The sequence below is a fragment of the Chelonoidis abingdonii genome, chromosome 11, assembly GCF_003597395.2.
Source record: "Chelonoidis abingdonii isolate Lonesome George chromosome 11, CheloAbing_2.0, whole genome shotgun sequence".
NCBI classification, from domain to species: Eukaryota; Metazoa; Chordata; order Testudines; family Testudinidae; genus Chelonoidis; species Chelonoidis abingdonii.
The window spans coordinates 13,482,112-13,501,154 of record NC_133779.1 but is presented as its reverse complement, the minus strand read 5'-3'; the positions used below and the strand labels follow the sequence as shown (position 1 = coordinate 13,501,154).

General features: G+C 52.8%; 1 protein-coding gene across 1 annotated transcript in view; it reads left to right on the top strand.

The window, feature by feature from the left end:
* LOC116819914 (matrix metalloproteinase-9-like) overlaps positions 1–19,043 on the top strand; it is a 28,925-nt gene that overhangs the window by 7,019 nt on the left and 2,863 nt on the right. The window lies entirely within an intron of this gene.

The window sequence follows — 19,043 nt, the reverse complement described above, 5'->3', positions numbered from 1 at the left end:
TTTGGATTCTCAGCTGCTTGAGTCAGGGCCTGTCTGTTGTCTGTGGGTCCTGGATCTTGGTTGGAGCCCCGGGCACTGCCCTGATACAAATACTGCCATGTCTCACGTTGGGCTCCCAGGATCCTGAGTCTCAGCCGAAGCCCTGGTACGGGGCTGTAATTCCCCTGGGGTGGGGCTCCTCGGACAGGCCGAACGCTGCGCTAATCCAGCCTCCCTTCACTGGCTCATTACAGATGGGCGCCCGACTGACACAGCGGAAACCCCAGCTCTGGCCTTGATCCCCCCACCTTTCTCCAGAGCCAGCAGGTGGGAAGCAGAGCAGGGCCGGCGGGGGAGGAAGAGACGCTGGGCGAGAAAGTCCATGGGCCAGTCAAGATCCAGCCATTAACACACATGACGTGGCTGCATGGCTACTCCAGAACCTTCCCCTTGCACCTGGAGCTGCGAAAGCCTAGAGAACAGGGTGTTAAAATCCAGCCCCTAGTGGCCTGCATCTTGCTGGGCTTTGCTCCTGTCTCTGTCTCCTTGCCTGTCCTGCTCCCCGCAGCAGCCACACGCCCCCTGCATCCAGCTCCCGCGCTCACACAGACTCTCGGAGCCCCCTGCTCTTTGGACAGCTGGGCCCTGCAGCCTGGATGTCTGGGGACGTGGCTCTACCCGGGCAGACCTGAGTGTACTGTGAGGAGCTGGTGTGGACTGAACTGTGAACTCTGCTACTGCACTGGTACTGCCATGGCGAGGGCCTGGCTGATCATCCCGGCTCCCCCCGGGCCCTGGGGCCTGTCCTGGGAATTCACCTGTGGAGGGAGCTTCGAGTCACCAGTGGCTGCGTCATGCTCAGGGCCAGTGGCACTTGTACATCTCTGCCTCTGCTTCCCTCAGCCAGTCACAACGAAGGTCTCTGGCTGGAGGTGCCTTTGCTCTGCCCCCTGCTGGTGTCGGCCCAAATCCCGGCCCAAAGCGAGACCTGCGCAGAGATGAAGGCTGGCCAGTAGCTGGCTCCTGCCAAGGGACCAGTCACCAGAGGGGAGAGAGTGAGGCACCGAGCCAAGCCCGGACACAGACAGAGCCCCCGCCGGCGACCAAGGGGAGAGGGAGGCCACGGTGGGTGAAGTCTGTCCTGTGTTTGGGGGGGACCCATCAGCCCCCTGGCTAACAGGGATGGAGGAAGCAACAATTGCTCTCTGTGATGGGTGTGTAGACAGTCATAACCAATGTGGTTTCTGTGCTAGTCCGTCTCCCCTGTGGCCATCAGTGTCGCTGCCTTGGGGTGTGGCCAGCCCTCTTTGGACTCCCGTTTGCCCATTAAGGGACTGGCCCTGGGCCGTTTTCGCCCCATGGTTTGATGCTGCAGATTATTTAACACAGGTGTTGCTGCGTGTTCATGTCACTGGCCATGCTTTGCCCTTGGTTCGGGGCTGGGCTGGTTGGACCCTTCGTTAGCTGGGGAGGGCTTGCAGGAGTTTCCCCTCCACGTCGTGTCCTTCTGATTTGGTTTTTCTTTGCTCGTTAGCTGAATAAAATCTCCAGTGCAAACGGCACTGCTTGACTTCATAAGCAATTCGGGTTGGAACCAGAGAGAATCTTCGGCATGTTGTAGCCGACTCAGGAACCCAGAGATTCCCCCCCAGCTCACCTCCAAGTTCACCATTTGATTTTAACTGCTTATCCAGGCCAGGACGTCCCCTGAAGGGTGACTCTGCCCCAGTGCAGGCGCCCCTCTGGCCTGGCCCCGTGGCACAGGCAGCCCCGTCCCGCACAGACTTAAGCAAGCGGCACCTGTGGCCCAGCTCCATGTGCAGCGTCTGTCCAGTGCCACGTGCCCCGTACCTGTTTCAGGAGCAGGATAGTGAGCGATCTGGGGACTGGCCCAGCTCCCGTCAGACAGGGGATCTGGCATCGGAGACTCACCCACAGAACTATGCATTCCTCACCCCCTATGTCTCTTCGCCCTATCGCACGTGGCCACTAGTGGGCTCTCCTGGGCACGGGGGTTCCCTCCAGTGGAGCGGGGCTGATTGCCACCCACAGGGGCTCTGGCCCTGGCTATGCAATACCTCTGCTTCTCCCCATGCCAAGGGGGTGTGAACCAAACACAGACACAGTCCTGGCTTGCAGGGACTCAGCCTCCAGCTCAGCCCCTCCCCATGCTACACGGATGATGCCATGAGGAGGGGAGCTGGGGGCCCATCCTGCACTTTGTTCCCTGCTGTCCCGCAGCCCCAGGCAGGAGCCCTCCGCTCCCTGGGAAAATCCCCAGTGAGCGTGATGGGTTCAGGCTCTGGGCCCCAATCCTGCACTTGGGGAATCAGTAGGCATAGCTCAATGGGAGTCACTGGGGCAAGGAACCTTGACCCAGCCTGGGATGGCTCCATGGGGAGCAATGGCGAGTGAACGGGGCTTGCTGGGAATAAGACCCCACCCCTGGGAGTGCAGAGAGAGAGAGAGTGGGGTCCTTGCTCAGGGGTTCAGGGGGCTCCTATGGGGGCATCATTCCCTATGGCATCCAATGGCGGGCACCATTCCCTATGAGATCCTATAATGGGGGCACCATTCCCTATGACAGGGGTTCCCAAACTTCCCCCCTAGCTAATGAACCTGAAAACCATCCACGTGTTTTCAAAAGCCGTGTGAAAAAGCGCAGTTCCCGCTCTCACCACACGGGTGCAGCCGAGCTCCAGTACTGCTCGCATCCTCCTGGCAGAGCTCTCAAACTTTGCCCAGTGAAATCTGGGGGTGCTGCAGCTCCTGTTGCACCCCTAGTTCCCAAGCCTGGGACACCCTGGCAGGGGGCTCCTGTCGTGTGCCGGGTTCCAGCTGCTAATCCTGGCTGGGCTGGGACGGGACGGGACTCCTTCTTCCCCTGCGCCCTCTCCCAAAGCCAGATCAGACCCACCCTTGGGAACCTCCCCTGGCTGCAGGATGCGTCACAGCCTCCTCCCCGGCCAGGGTGCCATTTCCCTAAGGCCGGCCCTGGTGCTGGGCAGCAGCAGATGCTCATGCTGGGCCTGGTCATTTCCTTGTTGGTCCTGATCGCCCACCACAGAGCCTGGGCCCTAGGGGGCTTGACACTCCAGGGGGCCCAGCAGCCACGGATTGCAGGGTGCAGGGGCTTGGAGCGGGAGCAGCCGTGAACCATCCAGTCACGCTAGGAGCCGCCACCTCTCAGGGCTGGCCCCTTCTCCTCACCCTCTGCCCATCGCTTGGTAGCTCCACTTCGCCCTCTGCCACCCACCGGGGCGCTGGGCTCCTTCGGCCTTGGGCGGGGGCCTTCGCCAACTGCCACTCTGCCAATGTGTGCCAATGTCCCCCCTGTCTCCCACAACTCTGCCCATGGGGGACCAGTCAGGACTGTGTCGCAGCCCAGTTTGGGAGCCCCTTCCCCATGGGATCCTATAACGGGGCACAAATCCCCATGGATCCTATAGGGGGCATAATTCCCTAGGGATCCCATGGGGAGGTTTCCCGTAGAGCTCTTCCCCTCTGTGAAACAGGCAGCCGGACCCAGAGCTGGTGCTGGTCGGCTGGAGTTGTGACAATGACTGCAGCTGGAATCAGCCTCAGAGCCTCATCTCAGGATTTATTATTAGAATGACCCTCTACCGAGATCAGGGCCCCACTGTGCCAGGTGCTGCACAGATCCCAGCCAAGATCGGGGCCCCATTGTGCTAGTGGAAAAAACATGGGATGCTTCAGAGAGATTAAAATCCATACAGATGAGATAGACAAGGTGTGTGTGGGGAAATTGAGGCACAGTGTGGTGACGTGACTGACCCAGGGTTACAGAGGAAGTTGTGGATTGGTCAGAGCTGAACCCCAGGTGTCCTGACCCCCAGGGCAGAGCCCCAGTCCGGCAGCACAAGCAGGGTTGGAGACTCACAATTAAAAATAACAAGCCCCGAGGATCCTGAATCACGCTGTCCAGTCTCTGAAGATCTGAGCTTCCCCCCTGCCATGATGCTAGAATTGCGGTAACAGCAGCCAGGCTGAGTGTCTCTCTCTCTCTTTCCCCTCCTCTCTTTTTTTCTGTCTCTTTTTTTCCATTCATGTGTATTTTCCCAGCCTTTGTTTTCCATCCTCAATCCTGTTTTCTCTCCCCCTTCCTCCCGCGTCTCCCACAGCCCCGTTCTCTCTTCCCAAACGCAGCCATTGCATTGGTTCCCTAGGGACGCTGCTTGGAGTTGGGCTAATGGCCGGAAGGTTTCTCAGGCAGAGATAGGAAGGCTCGGACCTGGTTGGGAGATTGAGCAGCATCTCCGTGACTAAGCAGCACAAGTTCCAGGGGAAGTCACCCACTCCTGTATATTACACACTCCTTGAAACTTTGCTAAACTACCTCCCACTGGATGTGTGGCAGGGAGATACACAATGCTGGGGTGGGACGTGTGGGTGAGGTTTTGTCAGCATGGATTTGGGATGAAAAGCACTAACTCTTGCCTCTTCTTTCTGGACTAATGTGGCCAAATCAAATTTGTGTGGCTCAAACCTTTATAGATTCAAAGATGTTAAGGCCAGAAGAGAACGTTCTGGTCATCTCGTCAGCCCTCCTGTATAACACAGTGGTTCCTGCATCCAGCCAGTAGCTTATAGTTGAGCTGGAGCAGATCTTTGAGAAAGATGTCCAGTCTGCAGATGAGGACACCTAGAGAGTCTGCATCATGTGGCAAGTTGTTCCAGTGATTAATAACCCATCCTGCAAAACATTCTATAAACCTCCTTTCCAGTCGGAATTTGTGTAGCTTCAGCTGCCTGCCACTGGATCTGGCTAAACCTTGGCCTGCTAGATTAGAGAGCCGTATTTCTGAATACCTTGATATCTGTGACACCACCACGCATTCCCCGCCCCATCTCATTCCTTCTCTGTGTGTATCTGAATGGTATAGAATTGTAGGAGCTTCACTGTCTGATTGCACTGGGTGAGAGCGACAGAAATTCGTGCAAATGGAGAGAGGGAGAGAAGGTGAACGATCCTTAAACCCAGTGCTGCTTGGAGAGGATTAACTGGTGCCCCGGGAAAGCTTGGTGAATGGATTTGAAGCTGAGGCCGTTTCCTTGCAGCAAGGCTGTTTCCCTGGCGTTATCACAGTGCAGAATGACGCTGTGCCCTGCAGGGGGAGGGAGCAGGGGGTGCAGACTGTGGAGCTGGCAAACCAGCTCAGGATAAAGTTAACAGGCTGATTCACATATGTGTATAATCCTTAAAGGCAGGCCAAGAGGCACTGTGTTGTAATCCAGCCCATTCACTTGTGTGATAAAAGTCAAGACTGGTGCTAATTGTATTTGTCTGTATTCCCTGATTTCCCCTGTAACATACTCTGATGTCACTCAGTAGTTATCGCTACATGATGTATGCAATGTACACTCAATCGCCATTAGATCAACAGGCCTGTATTTATCAGTTAGATGTTTACTAGAATGAGGATGTTATTGTCTTTCAGTGGTTCTCAGTCTGTGGCCTGTGGTTCACTTGCGGCCCACTCAGCACACAGTGCGGCCCATGTGACATCCTCAGGGCCATACAGGTGGTATGTATATTGCGTGGTTGCAGCCCACATAACCCACAGAGAGTTGCATATGAGGCCTGCAATGGTAAGTCAGTTGAGAACCTCTGTCTTGATCTATCTGAAACATGTGATTTACATTGAAAACCCACCTGTAAACCAGCTTTGTAGTTTGAATAGCTGCCTGAAATGGATTGAACATTAGCAAGGGTCATGGCATTGACCAATGGGAACCCAAGCTGTCTGTATTGCTGCTTTCTTCATCAAAGCCGGTTCCCACGTGGAGGTCATGACAGTCAGCTTGTGGGCCTGCTTCAGCTATAAAAGAGAAGCCCTGGGCACCATCCTGCCATCACAGCTGACCTACATAGGGAGAGTTTGAGCCACTGGACTGAGATTCCCCAAATAATCATTTTGGGCAGCCCTGTATGACACATGGAGGGACTCTAAGAGACGTACTGGAAATTAGCAGATGTTACGTCTCTGCTGACAGCTGGACTAATCTATTCTGATCCCACTGTTCTGTGTTTTATTGGTTTTTAACCTTGTAATAACTCTCATTTCTTTTTCTTAATTTGTAAATCTTGAGTTAGTTTACTAAGGGTTGGCTGCCTGCATTGTTCTTGGTGAGATCCTGAAGTATCCAGTGATCTGTGGTAAGTGATGAACCCCTTGGGGTTAGAAGAATCTATTGTATGGTGTTCGGGGTTTTAAGAACCTTACACCATAGAGTCCAGTTTGTCTGGGTGATAAACAGGGGCTGGAATGTCAAGGAGAAACTTCCACCTTGTGCCCCCACAGCCCTGCGGTAGCTCCCTGCCCGCAGCCTCTGCCCTGAGGCACCCCCCCTGGCAGCTCCCCCCCTGCCCTGAGGCTCCCTCCCCCCGGGAGCCGTGCAGCATCTCCCCACCCCAGCTCACCTCTGCTCCGCGTCCTCCCCGAGCACACTGCCCAGCTCTAATTCTCCTCCAAGGCTTGCAGCACCAAACAGCTGATTGGCGCTGCAAGCCTGGGAGGCAGGAGAAGTGGAGCAGCGACCGTGCGCTCGGGGAGGAACTGTTGTAAAAAAAAACCGGGGGCACTGCTTTTTGGTGCCCCCAAATCTTGGTGCCCTAGACAACCGCCTAGTTCGCCTTAATGGTAGCACCGGCTCTGTGTATTCTGTGGTAAAACTAGCCTAGTGATCCAGGCATGCGCCGTTATTACCGGCTTGGTGAATCTAGTGAGAGACTAGCCCACCAGTTTGGGGTGTCTGCCTTGTTCTCTGGCGATCTGGCCTGAGTCTGGGCGTTCTCAGCTGCGACCCACTCTAGGCAGCGTGATATAGAGTGCAAGGACTCACCCTTCCGGGTGCAGAACTTCCATTGCCGTCCTTGTCGTGGTCGCTGGTGGTCGCGCACCAGAGCTTGTAGTTGGTGCTTCCGTCCCTGATGCAGGCCAAGGATGATTTCCCCTTGTACTTAAAGTGAAGGTGCAGGGCAGAGAGTCTGGACCTGAGAGTGAAATGGGGAAGGAGCAAGGAAGGGCATGTGACAGCAGCGGTGTTCATCAGCCCCGCTCCACTGCTGCAAATGGGGCCAGATCCCAGCTGGTGTAAAGCTGCCCAGATCCAGTGAAACCCATGGAGCAATGCTAATTTACACCAGCTAAAAATCTGGCCCTAGGTAACATGGGGGTGGGGGAAGGAACCAGCTCGATCCCCTGAGACAGTTACACTGCCACTCACAGGGCTCCGTTCTCATTTAAGAATTGATCTGACCCTCAACTCCTCTCTGTCCTGTGCCAACTGGCTTTGATCTGGTTTGTTAGCGCAGATCATCTACCCCAGGGATTTAACTGCAGCTCGGCACAAGGGGCCAGAAGCCGAGCGCAGTGACTCTAGAATCAGTTTGCAGGCAGCCCTGACTGCAATGGAGTCAGACCCATGTTCTGATCTCAGAATTTATTGTCACTGTTCTCCCTCTCCCCCCACAGCGGGGCCAACAATGGCTTTTCAGTTCGCTGGCAGTTCTGAAAGTGTTTTGCAAAAGTTTCATTTTGGATCGAACCCAAACCAACATGTTTCAGATTTTTCAGCAGCCTGAAAAAAGTGGAAAAAGCGAATGGGAATGAAATAACTAGAGCACAGTCTCGAGTCTCCCACAGCCTCGGCAAGAGTCATTCTTGGGAGCTAGACACAAAATTGTGAATAGTTTTAGGTCCGCTGACACTGCTTTTTTTCAGCAACTGAATTGTCCACCAGGAAACCCACTGTGCCAGGCGCTGCCCAGACCCACAAGGAGAGACAGTCAATGCCTCAGAGAGATCTTAGTTAAAATTGCTGAGTGAGACAGACAAAGAGTGGGAGGGGAAACTGAGGCACAAGGTGGGGAGATGACTTACTCAGGGTTACAAGGAAGTCATTGAGTCAGTTGACCCAAGTTCTGAGACTTGTTGCCGCAGAGTTTTGTGGTTTTTTTTGTTTTTGCTGTAGACGTACCCACAGCATTTTAGGTGCCTACGTCCCATTCTCCAAGTCATTTAGGCCCAGATTTTTACAGGCATTCAGGCGTTGCTGCACTCGGCATTGCAAAGCCGACTGAGGTGCGAGACTAAATCTCTTCCCAAGGGATTTAGGCACTTAGTAGACCAAAATCACATTGTCAATGTCAAAATGCTTTTTGGAAATGACATTTAGGATCTTAAATCAGTTGGCTTTGGAACACTAAGGTAACAACTGCTAAATACCTTTGCATACCGGACCTTAGTTGCCCAGGACTAAATTTTCAAAGATCTTTAGGCTCACAGAGACGAAGGCAGGGGCGTTTCCCAAGGCGCCTCACTCCAGCTGGAAGTTATGGTCTCAGAAAAGCCTGGCCAGTGGATTTGGAGCCGGGATGTTTCCTTGCAGTGAGTGGGAAGGCTTCCCTGGTGTTAGGGCCCAGTGGAACGGCTGCTGTGCTGGGCAGAGGAACAGAGCGAGAAGTGAAGGCAGCCAGGCCTCACTCGTCGGAGAGCAGAACCTCCACCTGCTGTCCTTGGCGTAGCTGCCGGTGGTTGCGCACCAGAACTTCTTGTCCTTTTGTCCATCCGCGGTGCATGAGGAGTATAATCTCCCCTTGTAAATAAAGTGGAAGGTGCAGCCTGAGCCTGTGAGGGAAGCAGAGAGAGATCGAGGAACAGACAAACGAGACGCTGTGCTCTCATGAAGGCTCAGAACAGCTTTCTGTCTAAAGCTCGACTCTAATTATGCTAAAATCCGCACAATTACTCGGATTGCCTTGAAACTTGGTGCATCTCATGGGGGCAGAGGTTCGGCTTCTGATCCATATTTGGTCCCACTTGACCAAGGGATCACCAAGTTACAGCCCCCCTGAAAAAACCAGCTTGGCTTAAAGTTGACTTTTTTGGCAACTTTTTTTTTTTGCACGCGGCTGGAGATGAAGCCGGGGCCCAGACCATTGCACCGGGGCCTCAGCCACTTGAGGCTCACTCCCAACCGAGGGCATGGTACCACTTAGACCTCTGGGGAGAAATCTAATTCCAGTGTCACTGGCCAAAATTTGTGTTTTCAGTTAGTCGCGTGCTGAGCAGTTTTAAGGCTCATGCATCGAATACTTTGCAATGTGTGTGATTAGGTCAGCATGGACTATAGCAGCCACTGGATCTGTGCAACACAGAATTAGCGCCATGAGTTCAAACCCAACCCAAGGCAGAAATCTGAAGTTAAACAAAGGGGCATCTTGCTGTGCTCTGCCTCTGGCACAGTGGAAAGGAAATCTGACTACAGCCGAATATCCAGGTAGTTTTGAACGGAGAATAAATTGCAGGTGCAAATCCCCACTGGGAGGGGAGGGTGATTGGGGTGGAAGAGTAAGTTGGAGTAAGGAAGGATTTGGAGGGGCAGCAAGGGGAGTGGGGATTGTGGGTGGGGAGTCAGATGGAATGGGGCACTGGGAAGTGGACATGGTTTGAGGGACTGTAGGAGAATAGGTCCTGTCAGCCCCACATTCTCCCCTCCTGTGTGTGTGTCAGGATCTAGGGGTAGGGTCTGATTCCCCTCTCCCTATCTTTGTGTGTGTGCTTGGACGTGGGGAGCCCCTGTTCCCCTGGGGGGGGTCTGAGCTCCACTCCCTGCACCCCATTTGTGTGGCAGGCTCTGGAGGGCCGGTGCCCCCTTTTCCTCCTTGCTCATGTGAGCAGGTTCTGGGTGGTTTGCCCTTCTTGGGGTGTCTGAGCTCCTCTCCTTGCCCCTCCCTTGAAAACCAGTATGTGGGGGAGCCCCGCCCCTGTGTATGGGGAACCAAGAACAGCCACCCTAGTATTATGCCCCGAGAACACACAGCTGACCCGGGGGTGAGGAGCTGAGGATGGATGTGCTCAGTGCATCTCACAGGCTCTCTAGCTCTGGGGTGGGGGAGGGGGACCACCTATGGAGATGAACAGAGTGTCTCAGGGCTCTGGTAGCCAGCTGTGTTCACCGCCAGGGGGCTTCTCTTTCCGCTGACAACATCTCACCATGCTGAATGGGTCATGTCACTCCTATGCCTCCAGGCTGAGCCTGGGCTGGGGATCTGCAGAGAGCAAAGCAGTTGCTGCTAGTTAATTTCATCAGTATCGTAGTGCAGCACCTCTGCACCAGCCCTGCCGTGGTGATGCCGGAGATGTTTTTCTGTTTAAAGTTTTTTTTCCCTAAATGTTGCAAAATCCACATGCACATCCAGATTGTCCAGAACTTTGCCCTGCCTCCAGAGAGTGTGGGACAAGGCTAGAGAGCCAAGTCTGAGGTCATTTGAGCAAGAAGTTCCTGAGACATTGCCCCAAACAGCTTGTCTTAAAGTTCACTGATTCTCCCAACATTTTGGAAGGCACACCTGGATTCCCAAATACAAATGGTTTAATGGGACGGGGGGAGGGGGCTGAACTGGAACTGCTGGCATAAAGTGACTGTAACCATGGTGTAATAAAACTGACACCTTCTTGGGACATGGATCACATTGGAGATTTCTCTTACTGGCTCTATTAGCAGTTACAGATTCCATCTGTTTTAAAACACGATTGTTATCCTCAGACTGCTACCACAATGTGTATAGAGGATGGAGGGTATTTAGGAATCACAGTGCCTCACAGCAACAGTTTGACTTAATGGAGAGAACAGCACACTGGGACTCAGAAAGCCTGGGATGCTGCCACTGGCCTGCTGAATGATCCTGTGCCTCAGTTTCCCCATCGTAACTAGGTGAATAGTGATGTTTCTCCTGATTGAGAGCTACAGCTGACAAGCACTCTGTAAGAGTTTGGCATTGTCATTGCCTGTCCGCAGAGGTGTCTGAACTGCCTACATGATCATTACAACAAGCTGTGGGACCACTAGCTCCAATCAACAACTTTTCTGTTTCTGGTCCAAAGGCTGGGAAATTAAATAGCAGAAAGTTTTTTTAAAGCAGAGTTAAGGTTGTCCAGCACCAGTTTATGCCCTTTCAGGACATCAAATTCAGCAAAACTCAAAACTGGTGAGCACCAGGCAGCATGGAGTGAAGGTAAGCACCCATGCCACCTAAACTCTGCCCTCTTGCAGCGATGCCCCCAGTGAACCTGCACCATGTCCTCACCTGGCACTGACCAGCAGCTCCCTTCACCTGCAGCTGCACCTTCAAACCCTTCACCTGCACCACAGAAAGACAACCACAGTTCCTGAATGTGACAGCTCCTGCCCCCCTTGGTTACAGAAGACCATCACTCTACGTTCACTTACCCACCGCCCTCCTCTCCCTTTTCACTGTTGACAGTCCCCATGGCAGGGAGCCCCTGCATCTACCTAGTGGCACAGCTGACTGCAGTGGGTCCCAAACTTTTTTGTCATTTAATTACTATGCACTGGGGCAGGGGAAATCGATGCACTGGGAGGAAAGTGATGACCCCTTGAGTGAGTTAGTGGAGATGGTGCTAGACTAGGAGGCTAGCAACCTGTGTTCTAATACCGTTGCTGACCTTGGGCAAGGTTTTGCCTCAGTTTTCCCATATGACAAATCTGTTATTTATCCTCCCTACATAAAAGGTTTAAAGCTGTGGAGGAGAGTCTATAGAACAGTCAGGGAGGTCAGGTGGGTGAGGTAACATCTCTTATCTTTTATTAGCTGCACAGGTTGGACCTGAAGACGAGGGCCATGTAAACTCCAAAGTGTGTCTCGCTCACCAGCAGAGGCTGGTCCAATAAAATCTGTTACCTCCCCCACCTCGTCTCTCCAATATTCTGGGACTGACACAGCTACGACATTGCTGTATAGTACAACTTTTTTCTTTCTGGTCCAAAGGCTGAGAAATTAAATAGCAAAAAGTTTTTTTAAAGCAGTCGTATAATATAGTGAGCAGCTGCTACTCTCCGCTTCCTCTGCTCTCCATTTGGGGAGTGGTGCAGAGGCAGCTGCCTCACCCACTGAGCTGCCCTTGGGGGTCCAAGCTATACACCCATTAGCTATTGCCCATACTTTATGTTGCACTCGCCCAGCCCTGCACAGGGACCCTGTATCTGCCCCCTGGATGCTCTGCAGCTGATTTTGGACACACTCAGGGTACGTCTACACTATGGGATTATTCCGATTTTACATAAACCGGTTTTGTAAAACAGATTGTATAAAGTCAAGTGCATGCGGCCACACTAAGCACATTAATTTGGCGGTGTGCGTCCATGGTCCGAGGCTAATGTCGCTTTCTGGAGCGTTGCACTGTGGGTAGATATTCCGTAGCTATCCCATAGTCATATCTGTTTCCCAAGTTCCTCTCCCTTGGATTCTGGTTGGAGTGCTCGCGCGCGCGCGCGAGTACCTGATGGGGCAAATCATTGTTGCAGTGGTCTGGTAAATGTCGTCACTCATTCCTTTTCCGGGAAAGCATGGCAGATCATATTTCGCCTTTTTCCTGGATTGCCCTGCAGACGCCATAGCATGGCAACATGGCCAGTCTTTGCCTTGTCACTGTCATGTATGTGTACTGGTGCCGCTGACAGAGGCGGTACTGCAGCGCTACCCAGCAACTTCATTGGTTTTGCATGATAGGAGAGATGATCCACTGTTTTTGTACTGTCTCCTGTTGCCTGTAAATTGACATGTGATGATAGCTTCTCTGTCATTCTGTACTGTCTGCTGCTGTCATGGGTGCCTTGGTGAGGTTGGTGGGGCACAAAGACAAAGATAGGAATGACTTCTGGTCTTCTCTTTTTATGTGTGTATCTAAAATAGTCAGTCTGCTAATATGGGTAATGTGTACTAGACGAACAGGAGCAATCTGCTCCATGTCAGATCTCTGAGACCTAGATGAACTAATCTATTCTAGGGTGCCCTCGGCAACTGCAGTGTTGCTTCCCTTGCTCCCACCTCCTGGGCTACCATTGCCGGTCCCCCCATTTCTGTGATGTATAAAGATGCAGGAATGAACATGATTTGTTAGTGAGATAAATGAGGGGGAGCGCCTCCAGCTGCTATTAGTTCCAGCGCGACATTAAGTGGTGCAGGGCGAGAGAGCCCGCATCTCGTGCTATTAGTTCAGCAGGACAGAATCTTTTTTTATACATGACAAGGGGGGCTGATGGAGCTGAGCCCCCAGTTGCTATGATGAAGACAGTTACCAGCATTCTGTTTTTTCTTCTACATTACTGGACACCATGAGGATCTCTCCTTTTTACCAGGCTCCCCCAGCCCCTAGAGCAAGCCAGGACACTCACAGACTGATGATAAACACAATAGCAGTCATTGTACAGGGAGGGCAGGAGGGAGGGAGCAGATAGTGCTCTTCATGCTGCAGATTGATATTACCGCAGCTCAGTAGACTAGAGGTGACATTGTAGAAGTTAAGAAATGATTTTTTCCATTTTCTTTCACGGGGGGAGAGGGGTAAAATTGACGAGAATATTTACCTGAACCAACCCGGGCAATGTGTTTGACCTCAGGCATTGGAGTCAGCAAGAATGCAAAATACTTTTCGGGAGACTGCTGGGGATCTGGGATAGCTGGAGTCCTTCAGTCCCTCCTCCTCCCTCATGAGTGTCAATTTGATTCTTTGGCTTTCTTAACGCTTGTCACGCAGCACGTGTGGGACTCTGTATCATAGCCTGGAGATTTTTTTTCAATGCTTTGGCATTTCGTCTTCTGTAATGAAGCCTGATAGAAAGATTTGTCTCCCCATACAGTGATCAGATGCAGTATCTCCGTACGGTCATGCTGGAGCTCTCTTTGGATTTGGACTGCATCGCCACCCTGCTGATCAGAGCTCACGCTGGCAAATCGGAATGAAATTCAAAGTTTGCGCGGCTCTTTCTGTCTACTGGCCACTGCATCCAGATAGGATTGCTGTCCGGATGTGTCATCAATGGTTGCCTGTGGCATTGGACCAGTCCCGATCGTCCGCTTTAGCTGTTACACACACCTAATCGATATGGTAATATCAATTTAGCACTACTGTCTCATTGGGGGGAGTACAGAACGGTTTTAAAGAGCCCTTTATATCGATATTAAAGGGCTCGTTGTGTGGACGGGACAGTGTTACATCGGTTAACGCTGCTAAAATCGGTTTAACACCGTGTGACCAGGCCTCAGCTATTGCAGCGATCAGTAAATCAGAGCAGAAGTTTTTCACAAGAAGGAAAGCTTCCGGATGATTACCCTACATCTAGAATCATAGACTATCGGTGGAAGGGACTCAGGAGGTATCTAGTCACTCCCTGTCAGGCAGATAATCCCAACTTAATCATCCCAGCAGGCTTGTCAGCCTCATCTTAAACTCTAAGGAAGGAGATCTCCCCCTCCCTAGGTAGCCATTCCCATGCTTCACCACCCTCCTATGAAAAAGTTTTCCTAATATCCAACTAAACCTCCCCACTGCACTTGAGACATTCTCTTGTTCTGTCATCAGGTACCACTGAGAACAGTCTAGATCCATCCTCCTTGGAACACCTTCAGGGAGTGAAAAGCAGCTTCAATCCCCCCTCATTCTTCTCTTCTGCAGACTAACACAATCGCAGTTCCCTCAGCCTTTTCCTCAGAGTCATCTAATCATTTTTGTTGCCCTCTGCGGGACTCATTCCAATTTTTCCACATCCTTCTTGTAGAGTGGGGCCCAAAACTGGACACAGTACCCCAGATGAGGCCTCACCAATGTTGAATAGAGGGGAATGATCACATCCCTCGATCTGCTGGCAATGCCCCTACTTATATAGCCAAAATGCTGCTAGCCTTCTTGGCAACATGGCCACACTGTGGACTCATTCGTTCTCCCCTAGCCCCCTCCCAGGGGAGCAGTTAGATCGGGGTCCTAGAGGGCACAGCCTGGGGCTACCCAGGGGGAAGGTATTTCCTGGGGCTGCCAAGCACAGGGCCAGGGCGACTGATCCCCAAGCCAGGCACCTCCCAGTGGACTGCATCTCCCTGGCTCACGCTGGGCAGCCCTTGGAGTCACTCTCTGGTTATGGAATCGCCAGGTGGGCCCCTCCCAGAGCCACCTGCTAACAGCTGTTCAGCTGCACATTGTTTCTGTTCCACCCACCCGGATGTGCGAGGAGAGGCAAATCTTCCTCTCCCAGCCCTGAGGCTGGTGCCTGGCCCCTGCCTTTGATAAACTGCCCCGCTCCAGCTGTGCCTCGTTGACCCACTCAATGGGCCAGAGCCCAGCTGGTGGCAACCAGCCCAGATTCAGCCACATGCTCAGATTCTTGTAACTTTGTTAGCACTGAGCTGGGGAAATCCGGGGTGGGGGGGAGAGGGAAGGTGGGATAATGAAAAGGGATGTGTGTGTGGGGTGCTCAAGCAGCACTCATGGTGTGGGGGTTGGTGAAGGGTGGGGTCTCTTCTCCCTGGCCCAACCTTCACCCCATCGGGCTGTGCTCTGGCACCAGAACCCTTAATCAGGGGAAGGGATCATCCCAGCACCTCTGGGTTCTGAAATCCCAGTTCAACAGCTGCAGCTTTGCCCAGGAACTGGGTTTTGAAAAGTGCTGTTTTTCTACAATCCCTCAGTGAACTAGGGCCTGTCCTCAAAGGTCCTTTGCTCCGGGGGTTCCAACGTGCTGATGGAGCAGAGAGAGAAGTGGGGAAGCCGGGCCCTTTCCCCTCTCTCCTCAACTGATACACCCATCACTGCACAGTTCATCTCCATCGCTGCTGCACCAGGCCAAGGGAGGGGGCTCCGGGCTCCTCCACCTCTGGATGGGAAGGGGGGTCAGAGCAGTGCAGTGCGGGATGGGGGGAAGGCTTTAGCTCAGTGCCACCTCCCACCACCTCTGTGCCCCCCCCAAAAGTGCCCCCTGCTGACTCCATATCAGTCCCTGCCCTGCTCCTGCATCCTCCCCCAGCTCCTGGGCCTGTGGGGCCCCAGCTGACCCTGTCCTTGGGTAGGGCGCAGGGTGTGGAGGAGGACTGGGCTGGGCTGGACAGGCAGAGACAGGAGACAAGGAGATGGTGCTGTGGCAGTGAAGGGACTCGCATGCAGCCAGGACCTGCTGAGCCCAGGGTGACCCTCCCAGAGCAGGCAGAGGTCGGGGCAGGTGAGAGCTGGGGTGTGGGACCTGGGGAAGCTGATGGGCAATTTGAAAGAAAACCATGGAAATGAACTGCCCAGAGTGAAGGGTGTGTGGAGCGGCCTCGTGCCTGCACAGAACATCGAGCTCAGTGACACTCAGACTCTGCAGCCCAGGGAATACAGCGCTGAGGGCCATGCCGACCCCACGACACAAGCACCCAGCTCTCACAGGGGCTACAGAGCACACAGGGGAGGGAGCACACGGCTCCGTCTAACACCTTCGCTTTGCCAAGGCAGAGTGTGGATTTGGGGCAGGTGCAGTGACCAGGAGCTGTCTCCAGCTGCCGACACACCCGAACTTGCCCCATGCAGCCGAGCCCCAACTGACCCAGCATCCCCCGGGCCCTGAGGGTTCCCATGGAGGTGCTGCCATCACTCTGCCCTGGAGTGGGCAGGGCCATAAGCTGGCCTGTGGACGATCCCTCTGGCAAGGCATGCTTTTTCCCATCACTCTTAGGGAAATAGAGGGTTAGGGCCCAGCCAGTGAGAGGGAGCAGGTCCCACTCCCTGCCCCAGCAGCCGAATCCCAGACCGAGCTGCAGAGAAATCCCTCCTTGGAGAAGCTGAGGGAACTTGCTGGCCACAGCACTGCAAACCCCCTTGGGGAAGGCTGCAGAGACAGAGTCCTGCGGGAGAAGGGATTCCTGTACGGACTGGGTCCCAGGGGAAGTAGAACTGAGGGAAATCGAGAGGCAGCTGGGGCGCCCAGGATCCACAGGGTTTCTCCATTGCAGCTGCTGGATGGGGGCGTGAGCGACCCTTGAGTCTGCCTTCACTCCTCGTCCCCAGCAGCCCAGACTAACTCCTCCACCTCTCTTCTGCTCCCAAGTCCTTTCGTGCCAGGGTCCCTAGATCTCTTTGTCTCCAACACCTTCAATTGGCACCTTTGCAGAGGAGGGGCCCAGGCCATCAGTTGCTAGGAGACAGACGGTCAGGCATTTAGGTGCACTGGCCCCTTCCTCTGCAGCAAACACACACCCTTATTCCACCACCTAGATATTAAGAACTGCATAGGGGACACTGAGGCACCAACACAGCATTCAGAGAAAACATTAAGAACATTCCTAGTTCATCACAGCCAACTGCGAGTCTCCCTCCATACACGCCCCGTGTGCTGTGCTGGGGGCTGTTCTCAAATGCCTGCTCAGCACAGGGTCTCCTGGCCTAGCCTGCAGAACAATGGCTGTCTGAGCGACACATTGGTCCTTGGCACTACGCTGCTTCATGCACAGAGCCCTCGCAGTTTGAGACAGTCCCTTCCACATCCCTGGCCTCGCTACCATCCATCCCTGGATCTAACAACCTCACTTCTCTGCCCCAAAGCCCACCATGAGTGGCGGCCTTGATTTTCCAAAAGTAATTAGCCAATTTGGTTGCCTGCCCTGGAGCAGCTTTGTGCAGATCAAGCTGTGTCTAGAAGAGGGTTTCTTAGAAGTTTAAATAATAAGGTGGGTGAACTAGAGCGCCTCACATTAAATGATATTGATATAATAGGTGTAATAGAAAGAGGGCCTGAAACATAAGCCCTTGTATCAGAGGCCTGGTATAAGGCCTGAGGCCTGGGTTAAAGTTGTGGTCAAAGCTTTGTTACAATAAAGCAAAGTCAAGCTGTGACTAGAGGCAGGGCCTGCTCAGAGACTGACAAGAACATCTTAGATCTCACACCACAGACACCACTTGTTGCCAGTCTCATAATAATCTATGCACGGATTGATTAACTAGGTACAGGAAACAACAGTTATTTTCAAGGTTAAAGCAGGTGAACATAGATACACAAAGCAGTTACAATGTTCAGTTTCAAAAGGTAATAGCAGCTTCTGTAATAAGAAAGCTCTGTGTCACCTTTAAGGCTAACCAGAGCTAAGCAGCTGGGGATCTCTTGCTTATGCCATGAAAACCTTGCACCCCAGAGTACAAGCAGCATAGAGATCCAGTTGCTTCTTGTAATGGATTTTTAACCCCTTCCTCCCTTGTGCAAGCTGCTGATGGACAGAATCCACTTACATGACTCATCTCCATGGGGGAGGGCAGACCAACCAATGGCCTTTGTCCTCTTTAACAACCCACAATGGTCCATGGGTATAAACAGACCTTTCTTGTTGGGCAGAACATGACACCTTCTATTGGAGACTTCTCCTGTCTGGTGAGTTGCACCATCATGCTCCAATATTCCAGTACACTATGGGGTACAGATGCTATAAGTGAGATTAATGTGCCCAGCAACTCACAAGCACTCGATAAAGTCTAAACCCCAAACAGCTGTTTGGAATTCTAATACCTGCATGACAAGCACCAGTGAGCCAGACTGAGCCCCGCTCGGGTTTTGTCACAGTTCCACTGAGACACACGGACCTTGGCATGAGCTGGGACCTGTCTGCCAGCGTCACACCTGCAACGAAGGAATCATCTGCTGTGTCTTTGCAGGTTGCTCGGCTGTATTGGACATTCCCAGGGCCGGGGGATGGAGATCCTTGGGTGAGATGGAGCTGGTCTGAGTTTGTACAGCACCTAGCACAATGGGGTCCTGAGGCATGACTGGGGCTGCTAGCACTACCGTAATACACCTAATAAATGATGTACAGATACGCTGAAGGCTGGGAGGGAGCTGAACACTGTAGATCTAAGGAGATGACTTGCCCCAGGTCAAATATTTTGTACTCTCCTCCTGGGAGACAAACCGATAACCACAAACAGATTCAGCCCACCCAGGATTCTGCAAGACAGGAGTGCTGGGGGCCTTTAGCAGTTAGGTTGCCATGCAATGGCTAAGCCGTTAGACCACATTTAAATACAGGAACTAAGAAATAAGTGTTGCGAATCATGAATATTAATGGTTGATGCTTAATTACAGACACCCCAAAGGCCTCATATGGATCGGGCCAGCTAATGACCTTATTATAATCAGGGTTAAAGATCAAATGCGGTTCATGGCCGTGCTATTACCAGAATAAAAGGTATAAAATACCACCCCCACTTTCCATTTCTTTGGCTTCA